This window comes from Carassius auratus, chromosome 5, assembly GCF_003368295.1.
Source record: "Carassius auratus strain Wakin chromosome 5, ASM336829v1, whole genome shotgun sequence".
NCBI lineage: Eukaryota > Metazoa > Chordata > Actinopteri > Cypriniformes > Cyprinidae > Carassius > Carassius auratus.
In genome coordinates this window covers 9,962,040-9,977,469 of record NC_039247.1, presented here as the reverse complement: position 1 = coordinate 9,977,469, position 15,430 = coordinate 9,962,040, and the positions used below count along the sequence as shown (strand labels likewise).

At 38.2% G+C, this 15,430-nt stretch overlaps 1 pseudogene; it reads left to right on the top strand.

Moving 5' to 3' along the window:
• The first annotated feature begins 1,187 nt into the window (after positions 1-1,187).
• LOC113074460 (A disintegrin and metalloproteinase with thrombospondin motifs 8-like) lies at positions 1,188-15,113 on the top strand (annotated as a pseudogene).
• The last annotated feature ends 317 nt before the right edge of the window (positions 15,114-15,430 follow it).

Sequence of the window (15,430 nt, the reverse complement as noted above, 5' to 3'; positions counted from 1 at the left end):
TGTTATTTTAGGGAAACGATTGCCAGTGCCCTGATAGATACACCTGTCCCTAGGATGCTTACAGTACATTACAGCTAACAGTTAGGGCTATAGCTAAGGTGTACCTTTGGGGGTGTCATCCCGCTGACCATCAGTTTCTTCTTTATGCTTATGTAAGGACTTCTGACTCAAAAAATGGTCAATTTGATATCCTTGCTCAACTGACCACATTCAGTTATGCACAGGTATAAGAGCGACATCTTGTGATGAAAACATTTAAATGCAGCTTGCTACATATCAAGAGCCATACAAATATTAAAACTACGACCGATAACAAAATAACCTCTTTCCGGAGAAGGAGAATATATATATATATATATATATATATATATATATATATATATATATATATATATATATATATATATATATATATATATATAGTATTGGACAGCGTTTTTATATAGCAGGATCCAATATGATCTTGTTAAATTGTTTTATTGGCAGGAAAATGTTTGGTTTCCAAATGAGACAATGCTGCCCCTTAGCGGTGATTTTCAAATCAACCTGATACGCATATACTGCGCTAAGATAATCAACACCTCCTTCGAATATCTTATTGTGTGTATTGTAAATATCATATTATATGTTCCTCTGTCAATTCTTAAATTACAAGTTTCAAATGGAGTTTTATTAGTTTAAAGTGTTCAAGCTTTAACTAAATCTAAATCAATGCTATAAAGATAGCGAGGAGCTTAGGCTTGTGCGTCAATTATTTGAAATAACATTATTAACATTAACACAATTTAATGTGCACTACGTGATTTGCACGTAGGCCATTTGAGAAAACTTTTTTTTTGATTTTTTTTTTTTTTTGATTTATGGTTTACCTCCAGCCAGGATCTATTCAGATGTCACCTTCACAGTCCGCTGCTATCTAGGAAGACACCAATTGCTCGTGAGTACATTGCGTTTCTTCCTAGATTTCCACTGGTCTAACACGCTCTCTAGCATCTTGTTGACACTCAACACGTAGCTCAAGTGTCCTACAGCATTCCAGCCGGGTTGTTATACGGTAATAATAGCTGTAAGCAAGACCCGCAGCAGTGAAAAGGGGCCGTGCCGGTAGCCCTATTGGATCAAACCCGGGTTTTTTTTTCTTGCTTTGGCGCACGAGGGGGAGGAGAGAGAATGAATATCAAAAATAAACCGCGTACGCTGGAGAAGTCCAAGACTGTATAAATACCAGCGCAAGAACATTCTTCGCTTATAGGCCTACACTGAGCCGGATGATGTGTATTTTCTTACAAGACTTTTTCTGTGAACTCTCGAGACTCAATTTGAACTCTTATAAGACAATATTAATATTATTATTTTTTTCCCCTTTTAATTTTTAGTGGATTATTTTCGTCTGTATTTTTGTTTTAGACTAGAATTATCTGTGATTCCAGCGCCGTTTTCTTATGTTTCAACATAAAGGTTTGAATATTTTTTTTGAATTCACTATTAAAATGGTATCCACAATTGCTTGTTATATGTTTTTCTTAGCAAATCTAATGTCTCAGTTAACACTGGGTGAGCTACACGAGGAAGAAGAGATCGTGCCAGTAAACCTTGCATTCAGAAAAGGTGTTTTTTGGAGAAATGAAGAGAGACGGCTTTTTAAGATCAATGCATTTGGTCAACTTTTCCTGCTTGACCTGACGCCGGATAGCAAGTTCGTGTCTCCATCATTAAACGTCCAGCGCGTAAAGGCTAAACACCTTCCAGCCGTTCTGGACGCCTCCAGGAGCGGAGCTGTTTTCAGGGATGTCACCCTGTACGGAGACAGCGGCGCGGACCTCAGAGACTGTTTCTACAAAGGAACGGTCAACTCTGAAAAGGAATCGGTAGTTGCAGTCAGCTTATGTCACGGCATCCAGGGTACCTTCATAACGCAAGGGGACGAGTACTTCATTCAGCCTAAAGCAAGTGCCAAGACTGCCGGGGAATCTTTTCTGCAGGTGCACGTCGTTAAGAGGCGAGCCTTCTCCAAAAATCGAAGAGCGTCGAATAGCCTATGCTCTTTGATCAACAGAAAGTTGACAGTTTTGTGAAAAAGAGCAACCTTAACTCTAGTAAATACGAAAAAGGCAAAGTGAAACGCGCAAAAAGATTCGTGTCAGCTGCGAGATACATCGAGACCCTGGTAGTCGCTGACGCTTCTTTGACACGCTTCTATGGAGATGAGATAAAGGTGAGTCAAGCTGCCTTTAGAGAAGTCACACATTTTCTAGTCTTTTTATTCTGAATGGCGTGAGCAATTGTTAATTTTAGATTTGCTCTGAAACATAATGTACAATTTAGACCGACGTTGCTATTCATTCACTAAAGACGTTTCACCACTCATGCAAGGGGCTTCAAACAGACCACCTGGTGAAACCACTTTATATGAATAGCAATAAATGTATATATAACTTTTTTATTCATTAATTTATTTTACAAGCTAATATATTTCAGTCATGCCCCAGTTGCTGTCCTTAACTGTGACTGCAATATGTAGCCTATGGAATATTTGTAGACATTTTTACAAACGTTTTAACTGTAGCTTATTTGCTACATCCACATTTAATAAGGTACCTATATAATATTCGTTTCTCAGAGACCCATCAAGTCTTCTTAATAAGTTTTCAAGGTGACATTCAATCTTACAACTCTGAGCACAGGCAAAGAAAGTGTGCATTAACACAGTGGTTCCCAAGCACTTTCCTGGAGGCCCCCGTCCCAACACTGCACATTTTGCATCTCTCCTTTGTCTGACACACCCAGTTTATGTCTTGGAGTATCTAACAATGAGCTGATGGTCTAAATCAGGTGTGTTTGATAAATGTGACATGGAAAACATGCAGTGTTGGGGGGCCTCCAGGAATGTGGTTGGGAGCCACTGTGTTAACACATAAAACTGAACTTTTCCAACAGCCTTCAGGGTGCATTTTAGGTCAATATACTGCAGTGTTGTAGGGAGTACTGATCCTGGAGCAAAACTGGCTTTTTGAAAGTTTTTGGCACGTTTTCTCTCTCTCATGGAGATGGAAATCTCAGGTGGATTTAGATTGACCTGTGCAAAAAAAAAAATGTAAATAAAAAATACGGGTCAATAAAGCCAAATTCAATGGTCTAGTATACTTATAATATCACAGCCTTATGTCCACTCTACCGCATCTTCTGTGGTGGCAGAGGAAAGCTCGCTATGAAATAGATTGAAGGCCAATATGGCTGAGTGGATTGAGTGAGCTTTCATTTCTGATTTTGTTTGAGCAGTGGAGTATGAGTCCAGCTTTGTATTCATTTGTCATTTATTGAAGCGCCTTTATATAACGAGACGTGTTGTCCATATATCCTATGGGCTAGCGCTGCTTGAAATAAGTGCTGTTAGAACTTAATGAAGAAACTGCAATGATACAATAAGTCTGACAAGTGGTTTAATAAAGGATGTTTTGATCTTTTTTTTTTTTTTTTTACATTTTACAGTACTATTTTTTAATTGGCATCTAAAGATTTATATGGGACAGTATATATAGCCTACTGCTCTAACAAAATCTAAAATGTGTGTACTCTTTACAGTACCAATCGTGTGTTTGTTTATAAATTAACCCTTAAACTGAGCATTAGGACAATGCATTCAAAGCCGCCCATTGCATAATTTTTTCTGAAATATTGTTAATCTTCATCTCTCAAATTTGAACATGTTTGATTAAATATCCAAGGCATTTCAGCAAAAATCTTTATTTTGTGGAAAACACAGTAATCAAAATTAGAGAACAGTAACCACTGTAGCACGAAAGAAGATTACAACTATAATTTTAGTTTGATCTTGGTCTTATTCTTCCATAGTTTGGTATAATTGGTTTCTTAGCTATAACTTTGTTGCCAAGGATATTCCAGAGATCTTCAGTTGGGTTTAGATCAATGGCCCAACCATTTCATTAAATCAATGTTTTTAGCTTCAAGAGAGTCTAGCCTTTTGATTATTTCTACTGATGAGAATCTTGGTCACTGCAGAATGTGCTGTCAGTCTGACTTTTCTTAAATGTGCCAGGCAGATCCTTACCCTGTTCAGCAATTCCAGCTGCAGTGTTGAACCTATTCCATAATGAGAGTCTCTGCATTATGCTGTCTTCTTGTGCATTTGTCTTTTGTGGACAACCAGCTTTTGGGGGATTGTCTAAAACTGCAATATTCAAGAAATCATGTATGAAAAAACATGTTAAAATTGTTAACTCTTAAGATATGTTTTGAAGTAAACATTGAAAGTACAGTACACTGTATATGTTTACCCATTTAACTAATGTGCTGTAAGCTATATATGATTGCACTCAAAACAGCTGTCATTTGTGCTGTTTCACATTATCAAGGATCTCAGGACAAAACTGTCATTCAGGGACACATTTTCATTCCAGTCAGTCTTTATTCTCATGTAAAAGTGCAGCTGTATCCACAAGTCAATGGAAGTATTATAGAAAGGTTTTTAATAAAGGCTAAAACGATTTAGCTCTTAATGATTGGTGTATGGATTGTATATAAAAAGTAACATAAATCCCCAAACCACTAAGACTTCTGGTTTGAGGGTGACTATGGTTTTGGTTATACAGAGCAACAAAATATGAAACATGTCTGCGAATCAGTGTGGGAGAAAACAAAATATAGATGGGAAAAAAGGAGAACATCTGGAAAAGGAGAACACCCGGGAGTTGTTTGTGACTCATTTAATTGATAGACAAAAACAAACAAATGTTTAAATGTTTCGATGCCACAGGGCTTCAGATTTGGGCCCCCATTCTATTCTCTCCCTCCAAAAATGTAGTGTCAAGTTTAATGAAGAAAATACTTGCTTAACAGCTGTCTGTACTGGTCCTACACTCTTAAAAAGAAAAGTGCTTCATGATGCCATATAGAAGAACCTTTTTGTCTAAAAGGTTCCTTAAAGAAACTTTAACATCTGATGAAATTTCACAAAGGTTTTTTCGTGGCAAAAGAAGGTTCTTCAGATTATAAAAGGGTAAGAAAGAGATGGTTCTTTTTGGAACCAAAAATGGTTCTTCTATGGCATCCCTGTGAAGAACCTTTTAAACACCTTTATTTTTAAGAGTTTACTATATAGAGATATTTTCTGCTACTGCATTATTTCAGATGACTGAGATAAAGCTAATGAATATATTTAACATGGAAAATAATGCCTTTTTCTAAAAAGTTGTCAAGTCATAATCTCCTAATGTATGAAACTGAAAAACTCTGCTCTAATCATCTAGCTTTGATGACAAAAAGACATCAAGTTTTTGGTACTGTATATTAAGGCTGTATATTTAGTATTTTTGAGATTTGTTTATGGAACATTTTGGTTGGATTACTAAATTTCTATTCTCTCTCTTTCTTTCTTTCTACAGCACTACCTTCTGACAGTGATGTCCATGGCAGCACAGATCTATGTGCATCCTAGCCTGAAAAATGCCGTTAGTCTGGTGGTAGTGAAGATGGTGTTTGTGGAGGATGAGGAGGTGGGACCTGAGCTTTCAAGCAATGGTGGTGTTGTCCTGCGCAACTTCTGCAGGTGGCAACAAATTTTCAACCCAGGCAGCCACAGACATCCTGAACACTATGACACTGCCATCTTGTTCACTAGAGAGGTGAGAAACACAAAGCAGGCACAATAACAGAACACAATTTAAATGAAAAACCGCCAACATTAATTGACATCCTGTAGAAAGAATTTCATCTCATGCACTATGTAAGTAACCTGTGTTCCATCAATTAAAACATGTTTTGGGCTTAAAATGATGGCACAACTGGACTTTTCATAGCAGATTTACTTTTAGCATTAGAAATATGTAGGTAATTTAATTCATTTTTCCATCAGGAAAGATGGCAAATATTTCTCCCCAGTATTTCCAGTCCACACGCATTTTACAGATGCAGTTACCTTCAGCTTTTGATTAACTCACTTGGCCACCACTTTTCCAAAACAAGACATAATTTCATTGAGTCAATGACAGGGTCATGAGCACAATGGTCAGCCGGAAACCCCTTGTTCAATCTTAGAGACAGCAAGCATGAGATTGTAACTCTGCCAAAAACCAAAGGGCTAGCAATGGATAAAATAGATGTAGGAAAAATGCAAAATTGGCTGGCCTTCCAGCTGAGAGCAACACAATAGAACGGACAGAGGTCTCAGTCTTGCTGTGGTTGGATGGAGAAGCAGGTGGTTTTTATTTAGCGGAGGTGTTTTGGGTGTCTGTTCGACTCGCATGGCTACCATTGAGATGTTTTCCATAGTCAAGGTTATCCCTGAAGTGTGGACAGGCCCTATGTCTGTGTGGTCCAGCTATCTCACAGTTAATTAGAATTATTATTTTTTTCGAGCATGCAGTCTGCCATGTATTTGCTTCATTTAATGATGGAAACACTGACAAATATGTTTTGCTGGCAAGAGCCTACTAGGGGAAAAAAGGGCTGTCTGGAACTAATGGAGCGATGTCTGGGTATCAGTGTCTCAGATGTGTCCCCCTCTCCTCTCGCTTCTTTTTTTTTACATATCACATCTCTGTTTCATATGCCCATTTGTCTCTCTATCTCTCTCTCTCTTTCTCTCTCTCTCTCTCTCTCTCTCTCTCTCTCTTTGACCTCAGGATATTTGTGGATATAAGGATTGTGACACTCTGGGTGTAGCTGATATTGGCACTATGTGTGACCCCAAAAGAAGCTGCTCAGTTATAGAGGACAACGGCCTCCAGGCAGCATTTACTGTGTCACATGAACTCGGTATGTTCACACACATAACCAGACATCTCAGCAACATATTCAGCCTTACTCACTGTCTGGACAAGGGCATGTGTTCCAGACTGAGTTAGAAAAAAAAAAAATCAGTGTGAAAGATATATAGCTCTCTCTGTCACATGCAGGAGTACAGCAATGTGGAAAAGTTATTACACTGTACAGATACAGTACATCTTTCTGCTCTCCTCTCCTGTTTTTCAGGCCATGTACTCAGCATGCCACATGATGATTCTAAAACCTGTGAGAAGTTGTTCGGGCATCTCAATGGACATCATATGATGGCTCCTTTCTTTATCCACCTCAACAAAACACTTCCCTGGTCTCCATGTAGTGCACTCTTCATCACAGAGTTCTTCGACAGTGGCCACGGTATGATGACTGTCAGGATGCTTTTTTTAATCATTTCCCTTTTTTAAAAGTTATATGTCAGTGAAAAAGCACTCAGTGAAATGCAGTAAGATTTGTTTTGCTCCTGTCTTTCTAAATGTATTTTTTATTAACAGCTGGTTTTCTCTCGGTTAACAATTGGTTGTCAGTTTTAGTTTGGTTTTGGGCTTAGAACATAATGGTGCATATTATCTAGAGACCTAGGGGAAAAATAAACTTAATAGCCTTCAGTGAAGATTTAAGACATTTGGCTTAATTTGCTAATATGTCATTCAAAAGAATCTTCTGTATAGTTTTGATCTTAATGTCTCTAAAAATCTCTATAATGTATATGCCTGTGTTTTCTGAATTTAGTTTCTTGTTTACAGTAAATGCCACTTCTGTCTTAACTTACTCTCTAACCACTAATAATGGGCTGATGGGACCACACTCAGTAATTCTGCTGAGAGTGTCAAAACTCTCAGTCTTTACAGAGTAAGCTCGCTCTCAGTCACTTTATCTACTCATGTAATGTATGAATACTGTACACTACCGTTCAAATGTTTGGGATGAGAAAGACCCCTGATTGCTAATGTCTCTTATGCTCACCAAGGCTGCATCAAGAATGTAGTAAAAACAGTAATATTGTAAAATACTATTACAGTTTAAAAGAACTGTTTTCTATTGTGATATGTTTAAAATGTTCCTCCCTGTGAAGCTGTGAAGTTGTGCTATAAACTCATTAAGTGAAAGATATCCTAAAAATGACATGAAAAAGACTACAGAAGGTGGATCCGTCAACTGTCAATTAATGAAGCCTAAAATTAACTGTGATTTCACAATAAAGTTGAACTCAAATGAGAAAAAGTGACAGCTCAGGAAATATGGTAGACATTTTTTCCCCAGTTGTTGATTGATCTCAGTCGATATCTCAGTCTACACACTCTCGTTCCTGCTCTTCCACTAGCTCACCTTCAGTGACTCACACATTCCAGGTTTAACAACTGTTTTCCCTCACAGAGCCAGTATGCATTGCCAAGCACATGCCGTCTTTACCGGCTGCACTGTTGCCACAGGTAGACTATGAACTGATACGACTTCAAGGCTGTTATTTTCCATTGTTGTTAGGCCTGTATCCATTTCAACAAGAGCCTTTCATTACTAAGCATTCATAACATTAATTTAACCTTTCCAAATTCTTAAGGGGTCCTCGATTCTTTAAGCCTAATTAGATTTCACAGTGTCAATCTTGGAAAAACGGAAAGAGAGTCAAGAAGTCTGTGTAATTGTTTCAAGGCATTATACTGTCTCCATATTTGTATCCATATGGACAAAACAATGTTTTGAAAGAACTCAGAGTAGACATTCCTTACAGTAAATTTACAGAAACTTTTGTTACAGAATAATTTTTTTTTTGTTCTTGAGCGAGCTAACTGAGGCTGCTAAATGATAGGTTACATAATGGAAATCTCCAGATGGGAGACTATTATGTCTTACGTGCATTTGGGTGAGAGGAGGCACAGTGAGGTCTTTCTGCAATGAAAGTAGTCCCCTCAAGCTAACATGCACACCTGTTTTAAACTTGCTGTATGTAAGAGATTGTTTTAGCTGAAGTAAACACTCAGTCAATAGCAACGGGCTTAAAGAAAACACTGCAAACCATCTTATAAGTATAATATAATTTACTTTCATACCTGTGTATTTGGGAGGTGCTTTTATCCAAAGCAACTTATATTGTATTCAAGGTAGATTTTTTTTCAGTAATTGCTTTTTCTGGGAATCAAACTCATAACCATGGTGTTGCTAGCACCATGTTCTACTCTTTGAGCTACAGGAAGACAATCTTTCAATTGAATTTGAAGCATTCTCTACAAACACAGCTAAATAAGACCCTGCTTGTGCATTCCTCAGGTGACTGTTTGCTGGATCCACCCGAGAGGAACATCCCTTTACCCACTGACCTCCCCGGCCATACGTTTGGTCTGGACCGGCAATGCCAGCAGACATTCGGGGACGAATACACTTACTGTCCCAATGCCCCTGAAGATCAGATGTGTGCACAGCTGTGGTGTCGAGAAGAAGGAAAGATACAGTGCACGACCAGGAATGGAAGCCTCCCCTGGGCTGACGGTACTTCATGTGGAGAGGACAGGAGATGCCGTGAGGGTCTGTGCCTGTCGATTGCACTGGAGGAGGCAGGATACAAGAAGGTATGCATGGCCAGGAGGATGTGTGTATGTGGGTCATCTAGTTTTATCACACCTTACCTGTCAGCACATATGCATGTAAAACACCCGTGTTCAGATTTACAGGCTCCACTATTAACAAATATCTGACACTGTAGTTGTCATCCTGCGTAAATGATCTCTTCTAAAAGGATCTTCTAAAAGGATCTCTTCTCAGCTTATTTAAAACTTTTACGTATTTCCCTTCCTTCGACATTAAAGATGACACATTCTTTTCACCACAGTGTTTACATGTTTGAAAAGGTCTCAGAGTGCTTAGAGTCAGTCTGTTCTCTCTTTTTTTCACCTTTAAAAAAATAAAACTCTTTTCTACTCTTCTTGATCCCAACCAGGCCTCATCTTTGAGCAGCTTAAAATAATCAATTTACTTTAAATTCAGTTTTTAAATGCCAGAGGGAGAGAGAGACAGAGAGAGAGAGTTTATATAGAGAGCAATTCTTTTTGAGCTTTCCATGTAAGATGCAGTTGCAATATATTAGCCTCTTAAAAAAGTGTGATTATATTTGGTGTAGTGTATTAAAACTTCCAGCCTGTGATCCTAGACGGCCTGGCTGTTAGAAGGCATCCCTCAGCCAACTCATAAAAAACCGACAAAACTGCTGTGTGGTATGCTCACATTCCGTCAGCACTATGCTTACTGGAAGTGATGTTTAGGAGCACTTTGCAAGGCAAAAGTGACAGTAAAGACATTTATAATGTCACTAAAAATTTATCTTTCAAATTAAGGCTGTTCTGTTGAACCTTCTATTTATCAAAGAATCTTGAAAAAAAGCATCACCGTTTCCACTAAAATATTAGCTGTTTAAATATTAGAAATACTTGTTGAGCATATGGAGTAATGGCTGCTAGTAAATTCTGCTTTACCATCACAGGAATAAATTACATTTTCAAGTATACTGAAATAGATAACAGTTATCTTAAATTGTAATAATATTTATAAATATGTATTTTTACTGTATTGTTTTGTATTCTAAGTGCTACATGTTACATTAAAATGTATATCTAACAGTCTCTATTTGTGTTCCAGGTGCCAGTCAATGGTGGATGGGGAGAGTGGGGCCCTTGGGGGCCGTGCTCACGGTCATGCGGTGGGGGTGTGGAGTTTTCTCACCGTGAGTGCACTGCTCCAGCGCCGCAGAATGGGGGATCGTACTGTGTGGGACAGAGGGTCAAATACCAGTCCTGCAATACTCAGACATGCCCAGAGGAACATGGTAACATTTTATAAATAAACCTCCATTGGGTGGCATAGGTCACATTGTTGTGGGCTAGAGAATGAGTGAGGGGAGTGAATGAGGTCAAAAGACCATGCATTGTTTATAATCACATTATTATTAGTGGTGCACCAGGAACCATATTTTTAATCCACAGGAAAAAGCTTCAGAGAGGAGCAGTGTGAAAAGTATAACAGTGACCGTTACATGGACACTCAAGGAAACATGAAGCAGTGGATCCCCAAATATGCCGGCATCTCTCCACGAGATCGCTGCAAACTCGTCTGCCGAGCCAAAGGAAGCAATGAATTCAAAGTTTTTGAAGCCAAGGTACACATCCATTGAAAATGTTTTCCTTTTCATCGAATCTGATCAGCAATAAGGACAATATGTGTAATTTATTTTAGTCTCTTCTATTTATCTGCCTGCTCTCAAGCTTTACCGAGATGCCAGTGGTCTCTTTCTTAGGACTTCCCTCTTGCCACAGGCCCATTGATATCTTTAAACTCCCACTAAACTCTCATGTATGAAATATTTTCCCTGTTGTAAAATGTGAAACCTGAGCACCCGAACCCTACAGTCCAACTACTAGCTTAAGCTCCTGAATGCACCTCTGTAACTGATATTTCAGTTTTTACATCATCAGCCCAGAGTTTTTGCTTTTCTGCTTTGTGTGGAATAGCCATTATGTTAGAATACACTGGAGCACTTAGGCTGCACACTATTTCCTTAAACATTTGTTTCTGTCTATTCTAATGCTGATGCTTCATATGTGCTGTGCAGGTTGTGGATGGCACCACCTGTGGGCCAGACACCACATCTATCTGTGTTAAGGGCCAGTGCATCAAAGCCGGTTGTGACCAGGTGATAGGCTCCGGTGAAAAGCTGGATAAGTGCGGTATCTGCGGAGGTGATGGTACTACCTGTAGGAAGATAAGTGGCTCACTAAACAAAGCTACGTAAGTAAATATTGTATATATAAGCATTACTTATACCATTTAAAATGATGGAACATTAAAAACTGGGAAAGGAATGAGCTACTGATATACTTAATAAAACTAAACCGTGTTATTAAATTATTCTGTTTTTTATAGATTTACTTTAATTGAGCTTTAAAAGACAGCTAAGGCAGTATAATTGCAAAAATAGGATAAATTATCATGTTCAAATTAAGTATCCAATATAATATCGTCAGATTCAAAATTCCAAGCTCCAGAAGGAGGCTTTTACAGTGATACCATAGAAGAACCATTTTTCAGTGAACAGTTCTTAAAAGAACCGTTTTTGACTAAATGTATGGTCACAGTAGTGAAATTGCAGCACAAATTTGCTAACAAAAAAGGTCCATTATAGAGGGTATTTACATGATGTCACAGTAGGTGTGTGTGGTTGTGCCCGGATGAGTGGCAGCATTAATGAATGCTTGAATGCAGTGAAAACTAAATTAAGTTTCTACAAAATATATTGAAACAACCAGAATATCCATCAGTGTTCTCGCCACTTTGATTTCACCTCAATGCGCTATACAGCACTTCACAATACACATCGTTTCAAAGCAGCTTTACGGAAAGACATTTCATTTCTGCCCAATAACATATTTTAGGGCTGGGTGACATGACAATAATGATGATCATCTGTATGTAGATCCAGCTATGTTGCTGTCAAACAGATCCATGGACTGCTGGTTCTTTGGGTCCAATTGCCTTTAATTTAAGCAGTTAATTTGTTTTACTCCTGATTCCACAGTTTCCTCTACTAGCGCCAGACATTTTGTCATGTCTGAGTGGGAATATCCCATCATTAAAGTGACATCAATGAAATGTCCTCTATTGTCACTAGTGTAGAGATGGAAAAAGCACCTCTCACATGCAATTCACTTTCTAAACAAGCAGGTTTTTATTATTCAAAGCAGAGAATTCATGTGACCAACTTGAGCAAAACCTGCATCCAAAACGACTGCATTTCCTACACACAATTTTGCAGATTTGCAAATGTGACACCACTGAATGAGAACCATTTTAATAATCTAAAGAACCTTTTAACACTACAAGGAACCTTTTGTGCAATGCAAATATTCCATTGATGTCGATATTCATATCACCCAATTTTATGATATACTATTTACTTATAATATCTCCACAGCATTGGCTACATTGATATAGTTACCATCCCGGCTGGGGCGACTAATATTGACATAAAACAACGCAGTCATCGAGGCATCGCTCATGATGGTAACTACTTGGCGGTAAAGACGGAAGATGGAACCTACATCCTGAATGGGAATTTCTCAGTGTCTATGGCAGAGCAGGACATCCCAGTGCCTGGCGCTGTGCTTCGCTACAGCGGCTCTTCCACCACCTTGGAGCGACTCCTCAGCTTTCACAGACTTCTGGAGCCCATCACCATCCAGCTGCTGTCCACCGCTGGGGAGACCTCACCCCCTAGGATCAAGTATACTTTCTTTTTGCCGAGGGATGTGCCATTTAGCAAGCCTGGCACAGAGAGTAGAATTTCGCCACATGTCATCTTGCCTTTTGGGGGAGCTGAGTGGGTCCTGGGTGAGTGGTCTGAGTGCTCCAAGAGCTGTGGTGCTGGATGGTCCAGGAGAAGCGTGGAGTGTAGAGATGGGGAGGGATCCTTGTCTAACCTCTGCGGTGCCGACCTGCGACCGGCAGACATCAGGCCCTGTGGGGATTTGCCCTGTCCTATGTGGCAAATGGGGCCATGGTCAACATGCTCACAGACTTGTGGTGTCGGACAGCGCCACCGCACTGTGGTCTGTGTGGACTACACGGGCAAGGTTCTAGGGCATGAGAAGTGCAACCCAGACAAGAGGCCAGAGGTAGCTGTAGGGGAATGTTTTTACCAGGACTGCTAAAGCTGACATTATGTGGAGTAGTAGAGAATGAGAAGGTGGTGGGATCCGTTGTGTCTCTAGTGACTGAGAAACAAGCAAAGAAGCTCTTGGGGGATTGAGCATTAGATTGGAGATGACCTATCAAGCATAACTAGGACATTTGATATGAAATAATATTATAATATGGTTTAATCTAATTCTCTGTCTACTAACCACAAAGGTAACCTCCCACGGAGATCTACCTCAGTCAATACAAGCTTCATATTGTTCATAGTCGTGTTGGAAAAAAATTGCACAAACCTGCTGAAATTCTGTTCAAAATAAATTATTCAAGTCAGAGAATCCACCTTTCTAGAATTGTCCACAACGGACTGCATTTAGTATTTTTATACATGATAGACTAATTAATTTCTCACATTTATTTGAATTGCCAGTTTTGTAGCATTGAGTCTGTTTCATATTATATCTATTACTTTTAATACTGGTATCTCTCTCAAAGACTTTCAGATTTTTCAAATTACAACACTGGAGTAAACAATATTTGGAAGTACAGTCCATTACTGGTTATACAATAGGTGTATGTGAACAACGTACACAGATAAGAGCTGTTGGAATAGATACAAATATGCTGATTTTACCTTTAAAATGTTGCCTGGTTATGACTGTTGATTTGGATGAATTATTTTAGTTTGTAATGAAGAATCAATGTGTAATTGCATTTCCCTCACACTGTTGGTTTCTCTGTACATTTATTCAGCCAGTAGGCAACAAGCTATGCCAGTCTGAGAGCAACAGTGTAAAGACTGCAAAGTGTGCCTTAAATGAATAATTTTTTCTATTGGCATCCACTGGCTGACATTAATTAAATGGGATCATTTAATATAACCGATACTGCCATATGTGAGTTTACAGGAGAAAATAATTTATTTGCTAAATGTTAATTTAGAAGTGGATAATTGCTGAATATTATTGGACACACGTGCCCTCAAGATAATTGCAATGATTACTAGGGCACAAAAAAGAGAAAAGACATTTCCTGTGAAAGACACATTGAGATTGCATTGCATTTGTTTTTACTTATCATTAGCTTTAGTTGACACTGTATAAATGCATTTAAAAATCTATCACCCACACACACATTATATGAATGAAGAGGGAAAAAAAATCTGAATGTGTTAATAAATGTTATTTTATTTAATGAAACAATTATAGGTAACAGTTTGTTTACACACAGCAGTTCTGAGCAGACATGGCTGATATTTCTGAAAATTTCCCTTTAGCCAGAAGAGCAAAGATATTTGTCACAGAAGCTATTTCACATATTGCAGAATTAAATTTAATTTTAAACCTGCGAACTGTCTTAGCCTGTAATGTAATTGAGTAGACCCTGTATAAAAATTTGAAAATATGAGAGAAAAGATTTGCATTCCATTTGAGTCAAAATCATGCAAGTTCTAAAATGGTGCATATTTGAAACTAAAGCATTCTATCCCTTCAATGAAGGTCTGCACAATGCTATTTTTATAGCTTCCTTATACAAGCTATTTATTTTTTCTACCTTTAACAACTGTTTTTTTTTTCTTGATGCTGATGTCTGTCTTATAAATCATTGGTGTATGAATTTAAATCAATTTAATATGTGTCTACAATAAAATTTGTTCTTGATTAATTTGTATGGTCTCCATGTCAAAACTTTGTTAACCTACAGTATATACAGTGTTACCTACTTAATTATACAAATTAACTTTTCAAACATTTTATCAATGAAAAACTGTGCAAACAGAACATAGTCATGAAATCTTGTACGTCCAGACCAAGAAAATGCTAAGGTAAAACAGAGTGCTAATAAAAACACAGAGAAGATGCAAATGTTGTTAAATAAGGAGTCTGTTAGAGCTTTTTTCTGACAGATTTTGTGAGGAGGAAGGTTAGTTTCCTACTCTCAACTAAACCATAAA